Here is a 9,977-nt window from a genome sequence, read left to right as displayed (position 1 = left end):
CAGCCTTTTAGGCTGCCCTCCAAACTGGTTCTGGAAAGTTCCTTCCTTCCCTTAAGAAGGGTCTAAGAAATGGAGGGTGGCAAAAGGCTAGTTTCAGGTTTCTTTGTGCGTTTGCTGGAGGCAGTCTTTGAAGTGTAAGTGGGTCAGGGAATAGCTCTGCATCAGCTATTCTTGCAGGATGGTCCAATCTGACAACACCTTTTGTCTTACTGTCTGGGGGAAATAAACAAAGCTCAACATCTCAGCTATTCAGTCACACTGGCAGCAGGCACCAAACGGTTAAGACAAGAAATTGCCAGCTTTCTAAAAGTTGCATTTTGAGAATTGTGACTTAAATTCTGACTTTACCGTTAAAGAGGGATTTAAAGTACAATTACTTTGAGTCGAACCATAATATTTGGACCTGCTCCCAACCAAATGTTAGCACTTATTAAATCTAATAAGGTAACCTAATGCCATCCAATTGACGCAATAGGCCTTATAGTAGAGGAAAACAAATGTAGGATTTTTCTACTGCCAGGACATGTAAAACATGCCTACTTTTTAAATACAATGTAGTCTGCCCTATGGGCTGTTTAAAGCCTGACATATGTATTGAAAAGGAAGATTTACATGTAGCAAAAAAGACTATTTTGTCAGGTCAAAATGGCAGTTTAAAAGTGCACTACAGTGTGCAGCAGCAAGCCACAGATTTGTTGTAAAGTGCTATTTTTGTGTGTGGCACAATGTGTGATGCAGGCCCACTAGTTGCATTTCATTTACATGGCCTGGGTATATGTAGTACCACTTTACTTGGGACTTACTGGTAAATTAAATGTGCCAATCAGGCGTAGGCCACACCATTGGGCATATTAGGAAGAACCTCGTTAAAATTATCGGGCTTTAGCGGCAGGAAACTACCGCCAAAACGGTGATAATGGGCTTGCTAATATTCGTTATAGAATTCCAATAGAAGCCCTGGTTAGATGTGCAGGATATTTAACCCGGGCTTCTATTGGAATTTTATAACGCATATTAGCAAGCCCATTATCGCCATTTTAGCGGCAGGACGCCGATAATTTTAATGAGGTTCTTGCTAATATGCCCCCATATTTTAGGGACAGGCCGCAAGCACTTTAGTACTGGTTGGCTCTTTTGGATTTGGCATCGATGAAGCTATATTCCTGTTTGGTGAGTTTGTGAGTGACGACCATCAGAGCAGGTCGACAAAGGTGATCACCAAGGTACCCCAGTGATATATATGGGTAGAACACCCAAAATGCAAACATACAAAGGAAAGAAACTCATTCAGCAAGCAGAATTTTCTATTAGAAGCAAGGAAATGGTAAAGATAAAAACTCTGCGAGATTCCGCAGACTTCTGCGAGTAATGGAATTCAGCACTGCACACTGATATTTAGCGCTGGTAGCCTGTCCTCGGTATAAATCAGCTTAAACAGCATCACGCGGTGTGCCAGAAGGCACTGCTCCTTTCTGCCACTCGAGTAGATTTTCTACTCAAGCGGCAGCTTTCTCAACGTAAACGGTAGCGGCCTGCCATGACATCCCGTGTTGGGAAACCTTGCTGAAAGGCATTCTAGCACCGGAAAATCACGCTAGGGGATGCAAAATGTTGTTTGTGCTCAGCAACTTAAGGTTGAGAGCTGCACGTGAGGATAAGCATGGCCACATGGGGGTTGGTAGAGTTTTGTGGGAATTCTATGCTCGAAGCAGAGTGCGAAGTGGGCAAAACTCAGCAAACTCTGCCAATGGAGCGAGTATTTCACCCACCCCCTACAATATTTATATCTGGCGCCAGCCTTTTAGGCTGCCCTCCCATCTGGTTCTGGAAAGTTCCTTCCTTCCCTTAAGAAGGGTCTAAGAAATGGAGGGTGGCAAAAGGCTTGTTTCAGGTTTCTTTGTGCGTTTGCTGGAGGCAGTCCTTTGAAGTATAAGTGGGTCAGGGAATAGCTCTGCATCAGCTATCCTTGCAGGATGGTCCAATCTGACAACACCTTTTGTCTCACTGTCTGGTGGAAATAAACAAAGCTCAACATCTAAGCTATTCAGTCACACTGGCAGCAGGCACCAAACGGTTAAGACAAGAAATCGCCAGCTTTCTAAAAGTTGCATTTTGAGAATTGTGACTTAAATTCTGACTTTACCGTTAAAGAGGGTTTTAAAGTACAATTACTTTGAGTCTAACCATAATATTTGGACCTGCTCCCAACCAAATGTTAGCACTTATTAAATCTAATAAGGTAACCTAATGCCATCCAATTGAAGCGATAGGCCTTACAGTAGAGGAAAACAAATTTAGGATTTTTCTACTGCCAGGACATGTAAAACATGCCTACTTTTTAAATACAATGTACTCTGGCCTATGGGCTGTTTAAAGCCTGACATATGTATTGAAAAGGAAGATTTACATGTAGCAAAAAAGACTATTTTGTCAGGTCAAAATGGCAGTTTAAAAGTGCACTACAGTGTGCAGCAGCAAGCCACAGATTTGTTGTAAAGTGCTATTTTTGTGTGTGGCACAATGTGTGATGCAGGCCCACTAGTTGCATTTAATTTACATGCCCTGGGTATATGTAGTTCCACTTTACTTGGGACTTACTGGTAAATTAAATGTGCCAATCAGGCGTAGGCCACACCATGGGGCCTATTAGGAAGAACCTCGTTAAAATTATCGGGGTTTTAGCGGCAGGAAACTGCCGCCAAAACGGGTATAATGGGCTTGCTAATATGGGTTATAGAATTCCAATAGAAGCCCAGGTTAGATTTGCAGGACATTTAACCTGGGCTTCTATTGGAATTCTATAACGCATATTAGCAAGCCCATTATCGCCGTTTTAGTGGCAGGACGCCGATAATTTTAACGAGGTTCTTGCTAATATGCCCCCATATTTTAGGGAGAGGCCGCAAGCACTTTAGTACTGGTTGGCTCTTTTGGATTTGGCATCTATGAAGCTATAATCCTGTTTGGTGAGTTTGTGAGTGACGACCATCAGTGCAGGTTGACAAAGGTGATCACCAAGGTACCCCAGTGATATATATGGGTAGAACACCCAAAATGCAAACATACAAAGGAAAGAAACTCATTCAGCAAGCAGAATTTTCTATTAGAAGCAAGGAAATGGTAAAGATAACAACTCTGCGAGATTCTGCAGACTTCTGCGAGTGGTGGAATTCAGCACTGCACACTGATATTTAGCGCTGGTAGCCTGTCCTCGGTATAAATCAGCTTAAACAGCATCACGCGGTGTGCCAGAAGGCACTGCTCCTTTCTGCCACTCGAGTAGATTTTCTACTCAAGCGGCAGCTTTCTCAACGTAAACGGTAGCGGCCTGCCATGACATCCCGTGTTGGGAAACCTTGCTGAAAGGCATTCTAGCACCGGAAAATCAGGCTAGGGGATGCCAATTCTTGTTTGTGCTCAGCAACTTAAGGTTGAGAGCTGCACGTGAGGATAAGCATGGCCACATGGCGGTTGGTAGTGTTTTGTGGGAATTCTATGCTCGAAGCAGAGTGCGAAGTGGGCAAAACTCAGCAAACTCTGCCAATGGAGCCAGTATTTCACCCACCCCTACAATATTTATATCTGGCGCCAGCCTTTTAGACTGCCCTCCCATCTGGCTCTGGAAAGTTCCTTCCTTCCCTTAAGAAGGGTCTAAGAAATGGAGGGTGGCAAAAGGCTAGTTTCAGGTTTCTTTGTGCGTTTGCTGGAGGCAGTCCTTTGAAGTGTAAGTGGGTCAGGGAATAGCTCTGCATCAGCTATCCTTGCCGGATGGTCCAATCTGACAACACCATGTCCCCTTTTGTCTTACTGTCTGGGGGAAATAAACAAAGCTCAACATCTAAGCTATTCAGTCACACTGGCAGCAGGCACCAAACTGTTAAGACAAGAAATCGCCAGCTTTCTAAAAGTTGCATTTTGAGAATTGTGACTTAAATTCTGACTTTACCGTTAAAGAGGGTTTTAAAGTACAATTACTTTGAGTCTAACCATAATATTTGGACCTGCTCCCAACCAAATGTTAGCACTTATTAAATCTAATAAGGTAACCTAATGCCATCCAATTGAAGCGATAGGCCTTACAGTAGAGAAAAACAAATTTAGGATTTTTCTACTGCCAGGACATGTAAAACATGCCTACTTTTTAAATACAATGTACTCTGGCCTATGGGCTGTTTAAAGCCTGACATATGTATTGAAAAGGAAGATTTACATGTAGCAAAAAAGACTATTTTTTCAGGTCAAAATGGCAGTTTAAAAGTGCACTACAGTGTGCAGCAGCAAGCCACAGATTTGTTGTAAAGTGCTATTTTTGTGTGTGGCACAATGTGTGATGCAGGCCCACTAGTTGTATTTAATTTACATGTCCTGGGTATATGTAGTTCCACTTTACTTGGGACTTACTGGTAAATTAAATGTGCCAATCAGGCGTAGGCCACACCATGGGGCATATTAGGAAGACCCTCGTTAAAATTATCGGGGTTTTAGCGGCAGGAAACTGCCGCCAAAACGGTGATAATGGGCTTGCTAATATGCGTTATAGAATTCCAATAGAAGCCCAGGTTAGATGTGCAGGACATTTAACCTGGGATTCTATTGGAATTCTATAACGCATATTAGCAAGCCCATTATCGCCGTTTTAGTGGCAGGACGCCAATAATTTTAACGAGGTTCTTGCTAATATGACCCCATATTTCAGGGAGAGGCCGCAAGCACTTTAGTACTGGTTGGCTCTTTTGGATTTGGCATCTATGAAGCTATATTCCTGTTTGGTGAGTTTGTGAGTGACGACCATCAGTGCAGGTCGACAAAGGTGATCACCAAGGTACCCCAGTGATATATATGGGTAGAACACCCAAAATGCAAACATACAAAGGAAAGAAACTCATTCAGCAAGCAGAATTTTCTATTAGAAGCAAGGAAATGGTAAAGATAAAAACTCTGCGAGATTCCGCAGACTTCTGCGAGTGGTGGAATTCAGCACTGCACACTGATATTTAGCGCTGGTAGCCTGTCCTCGGTATAAATCAGCTTAAACAGCATCACGCAGTGTGCCAGAAGGCACTGCTCCTTTCTGCCACTCGAGTAGATTTTCTACTCAAGCGGCAGCTTTCTCAACGTAAACGGTAGCGGCCTGCCATGACATCCCGTGTTGGGAAACCTTGCTGAAAGGCATTCTAGCACCGGAAAATCACGCTAGGGGATGCAAATTCTTGTTTGTGCTCAGCAACTTATGGTTGAGAGCTGCACGTGAGGATAAGCATGGCCACATGGCGGTTGGTAGAGTTTTGTGGGAATTCTATGCTCGAAGCAGAGTGCGAAGTGGGCAAAACTCAGCAAACTCTGCCAATGGAGCGAGTATTTCAATCACCCCTACAATATTTATATCTGGCGCCAGCCTTTTAGGCTGCCCTCCCATCTGGTTCTGGAAAGTTCCTTCCTTCCCTTAAGAAGGGTCTAAGAAATGGAGGGTGGCAAAAGGCTAGTTTCAGGTTTCTTTGTGCGTTTGCTGGAGGCAGTCCTTTGAAGTGTAAGTGGGCCAAGGAATAGGTCTGCATCAGCTATCCTTGCCGGATGGTCCAATCTGACAACACCTTGTCCCCTTTTGTCTTACTGTCTGGGGAAAATAAACAAAGCTCAACATCTAAGCTATTCAGTCACACTGTCAGCAGGCACCAAACTGTTAAGACAAGAAATCGCCAGCTTTCTAAAAGTTGCATTTTGAGAATTGTGACTTAAATTCTGACTTTACCGTTAAAGAGGGTTTTAAAGTACAATTACTTTGAGTCTAACCATAATATTTGGACCTGCTCCTAACCAAATGTTAGCACTTATTAAATCTAATAAGGTAACCTAATGCCATCCAATTGAAGCGATAGGCCTTACAGTAGAGAAAAACTAATTTAGGATTTTTCTACTGCCAGGACATGTAAAACATGCCTACTTTTTAAATACAATGTACTCTGGCCTATGGGCTGTTTAAAGCCTGACATATGTATTGAAAAGGAAGATTTACATGTAGCAAAAAAGACTATTTTTTCAGGTCAAAATGGCAGTTTAAAAGTACACTACAGTGTGCAGCAGCCAGCCACAGATTTGTTGTAAAGTGCTATTTTTGTGTGTGGCACAATGTGTGATGCAGGCCCACTAGTTGCATTTAATTTACATGCCCTGGGTATATGTAGTTCCACTTTACTTGGGACTTACTGGTATATTAAATGTGCCAATCAGGCGTAGGCCACACCATGGGGCATATTAGGAAGAACCTCGTTAAAATTATCGGGGCTTTAGCGGCAGGAAACTGCCGCCAAAACGGTTATAATGGGCTTGCTAATATGCGTTATAGAATTCCAATAGAAGCCCAGGTTAGATGTGCAGGACATTTAACCTGGGCTTCTATTGGAATTCTATAACGCATATTAGCAAGCCCATTATCGCCGTTTTAGTGGCAGGACGCCGATAATTTTAACGAGGTTCTTGCTAATATGCCCCCATATTTTAGGGAGAGGCCGCAAACACTTTAGTACTGGTTGGCTCTTTTGGATTTGGCATCTATGAAGCTATAATCCTGTTTGGTGAGTTTGTGAGTGACGACCATCAGTGCAGGTCGACAAAGGTGATCACCAAGGTACCCCAGTGATATATATGGGTAGAACACCCAAAATGCAAACATACAAAGGAAAGAAACTCTTTCAGCAAGCAGAATTTTCTATTAGAAGCAAGGAAATGGTAAAGATAAAAACTTTGCGAGATTCCGCAGACTTCTGCGAGTGGTGGAATTCAGCACTGTCACTGATATTTAGCGCTGGTAGCCTGTCCTCGGTATAAATCAGCTTAAACAGCATCACGCGGTGTGCCAGAAGGCACAGCTCCTTTCTGCCACTCGAGTAGATTTTCTACTCAAGCGGCAGCTTTCTCAACGTAAACGGTAGCGGCCTGCCATGACATCCCGTGTTGGGAAACCTTGCTGAAAGGCATTCTAGCACCGGAAAATCACGCTAGGGGATGCAAATTCTTGTTTGTGCTCAGCAACTTAAGGTTGAGAGCTGCACGTGAGGATAAGCATGGCCACATGGCGATTGGTAGTGTTTTGTGGGAATTCTATGCTCGAAGCAGAGTGCGAAGTGGGCAAAACTTAGCAAACTCTGCCAATGGAGCGAGTATTTCACCCACCCCTACAATATTTATATCTGGCGCCAGCCTTTTAGGCTGCCCTCCCATCTGGTTCTGGAAAGTTCCTTCCTTCCCTTAAGAAGGGTCTAAGAAATGGAGGGTGGCAAAAGGCTAGTTTCAGGTTTCTTTGTGCGTTTGCTGGAGGCAGTCCTTTGAAGTGTAAGTGGGTCAGGGAATAGCCATGCATCAGCTATCCTTGCCGGATGGTCCAATCTGACAACACCTTGTCCCCTTTTGTCTTACTGTCTGGGGGAAATAAACAAAGCTCAACATCTAAGCTATTCAGTCACACTGGCAGCAGGCACCAAACTGTTAAGAAAAGAAATCGCCAGCTTTCTAAAAGTTGCATTTTGAGAATTGTGACTTACATTCTGACTTTACCGTTAAAGAGGGTTTTAAAGTACAATTACTTTGAGTCTAACCATAATATTTGGACCTGCTCCTAACCAAATGTTAGCACTTATTACATCTAATAAGGTAACCTAATGCCATCCAATTGAAGCGATAGGCCTTACAGTAGAGAAAAACAAATTTAGGATTTTTCTACTGCCAGGACATGTAAAACATGCCTACTTTTTAAATACAATGTACTCTGGCCTATGGGCTGTTTAAAGCCTGACATATGTATTGAAAAGGAAGATTTACATGTAGCAAAAAAGACTATTTTTTCTGGTCAAAATGGCAGTTTAAAAGTACACTACAGTGTGCAGCAGCCAGCCACAGATTTGTTGTAAAGTGCTATTTTTGTGTGTGGCACAATGTGTGATGCAGGCCCACTAGTTGCATTTAATTTACATGCCCTGGGTATATGTAGTTCCACTTTACTTGGGACTTACTGGTAAATTAAATGTGCCAATCAGGCGTAGGCCACACCATGGGGCATATTAGGAAGAACCTCGTTAAAATTATCGGGGTTTTAGCGGCAGGAAACTGCCGCCAAAACGGTGATAATGGGCTTGCTAATATGCGTTATAGAATTCCAATAGAAGCCCATGTTAGATGTGCAGGACATTTAACCTGGGCTTCTATTGGAATTCTATAACGCATATTAGCAAGCCCATTATCGCCGTTTTAGTGGCAGGACGCCGATAATTTTAACGAGGTTCTTGCTAATATGACCCCATATTTTAGGGAGAGGCCGCAAGCACTTTAGTACTGGTTGGCTCTTTTGGATTTGGCATCTATGAAGCTATATTCCTGTTTGGTGAGTTTGTGAGTGACGACCATCAGTGCAGGTCGACAAAGGTGATCACCAAGGTACCCCAGTGATATATATGGGTAGAACACCCAAAATGCAAACATACAAAGGAAAGAAACTCATTCAGCAAGCAGAATTTTCTATTAGAAGCAAGGAAATGGTAAAGATAAAAACTCTGCGAGATTCCGCAGACTTCTGCGAGTGGTGGAATTCAGCACTGCACACTGATATTTAGCGCTGGTAGCCTGTCCTCGGTATAAATCAGCTTAAACAGCATCACGCGGTGTGCCAGAAGGCACTGCTCCTTTCTGCCACTCGAGTAGATTTTCTACTCAAGCGGCAGCTTTCTCAGCGTAAACGGTAGCGGCCTGCCATGACATCCCGTGTTGGGAAACCTTGCTGAAAGGCATTCTAGCACCGGAAAATCACGCTAGGGGATGCAAATTCTTGTTTGTGCTCAGCAACTTAAGGTTGAGAGCTGCACTTGAGGATAAGCATGGCCACATGGCGGTTGGTAGAGTTTTGTGGGAATTCTATGCTCGAAGCAGAGTGCGAAGTGGGCAAAACTCAGCAAACTCTGCCAATGGAGCGAGTATTTCACCCACCCCTACAATATTTATATCTGGCGCCAGCCTTTTAGGCTGCCCTCCCATCTGGTTCTGGAAAGTGCCTTCCTTCCCTTAAGAAGGGTCTAAGAAATGGAGGGTGGCAAAAGGCCAGTTTCAGGTTTCTTTGTGCATTTGCTGGAGGCAGTCCTTTGAAGTGTAAGTGGGTCAGGGAATAGCTCTGCATCAGCTATCCTTGCAGGATGGTCCAATCTGACAACACCTTTTGTCTCACTGTCTGGGGGAAATAAACAAAGCTCAACATCTAAGCTATTCAGTCACACTGGCAGCAGGCACCAAACGGTTAAGACAAGAAATCGCCAGCTTTCTAAAAGTTGCATTTTGAGAATTGTGACTCAAATTCTGACTTTACCGTTAAAGAGGGTTTTAAAGTACAATTACTTTGAGTCTAACCATAATATTTGGACCTGCTCCCAACCAAATGTTAGCACTTATTAAATCTAATAAGGTAACCTAATGCCATCCAATTGAAGCGATAGGCCTTACAGTAGAGGAAAACAAATTTAGAATTTTTCTACTGCCAGGACATGTAAAACATGCCTACTTTTTAAATACAATGGACTCTGGCCTATGGGCTGTTTAAAGCCTGACATATGTATTGAAAAGGAAGATTTACATGTAGCAAAAAAGACTATTTTGTCAGGTCAAAATGGCAGTTTAAAAGTGCACTACAGTGTGCAGCAGCAAGCCACAGATTTGTTGTAAAGTGCTATTTTTGTGTGTCGCACAATGTGTGATGCAGGCCCACTAGTTGCATTTAATTTACATGCCCTGGGTATATGTAGTTCCACTTTACTTGGGACTTACTGGTAAATTAAATGTGCCAATCAGGCGTAGGCCACACCATGGGGCATATTTGGAAGAACCTTGGTAAAATTATCGGGGCTTTAACGGCAGGAAACTGCCGCCAAAACGGTTATAATGGGCTTGCTAATATGCGTTATAGAATTCCAATAGAAGCCCAGGTTAGATGTGCAGGACAT

The sequence above is a fragment of the Lissotriton vulgaris genome, chromosome 2_1, assembly GCF_964263255.1.
Source record: "Lissotriton vulgaris chromosome 2_1, aLisVul1.2, whole genome shotgun sequence".
In the NCBI taxonomy this organism is placed as follows: domain Eukaryota; kingdom Metazoa; phylum Chordata; class Amphibia; order Caudata; family Salamandridae; genus Lissotriton; species Lissotriton vulgaris.
The sequence above is the reverse complement of the archived record's forward strand: the minus strand, read 5'-3'. Positions refer to the sequence as shown.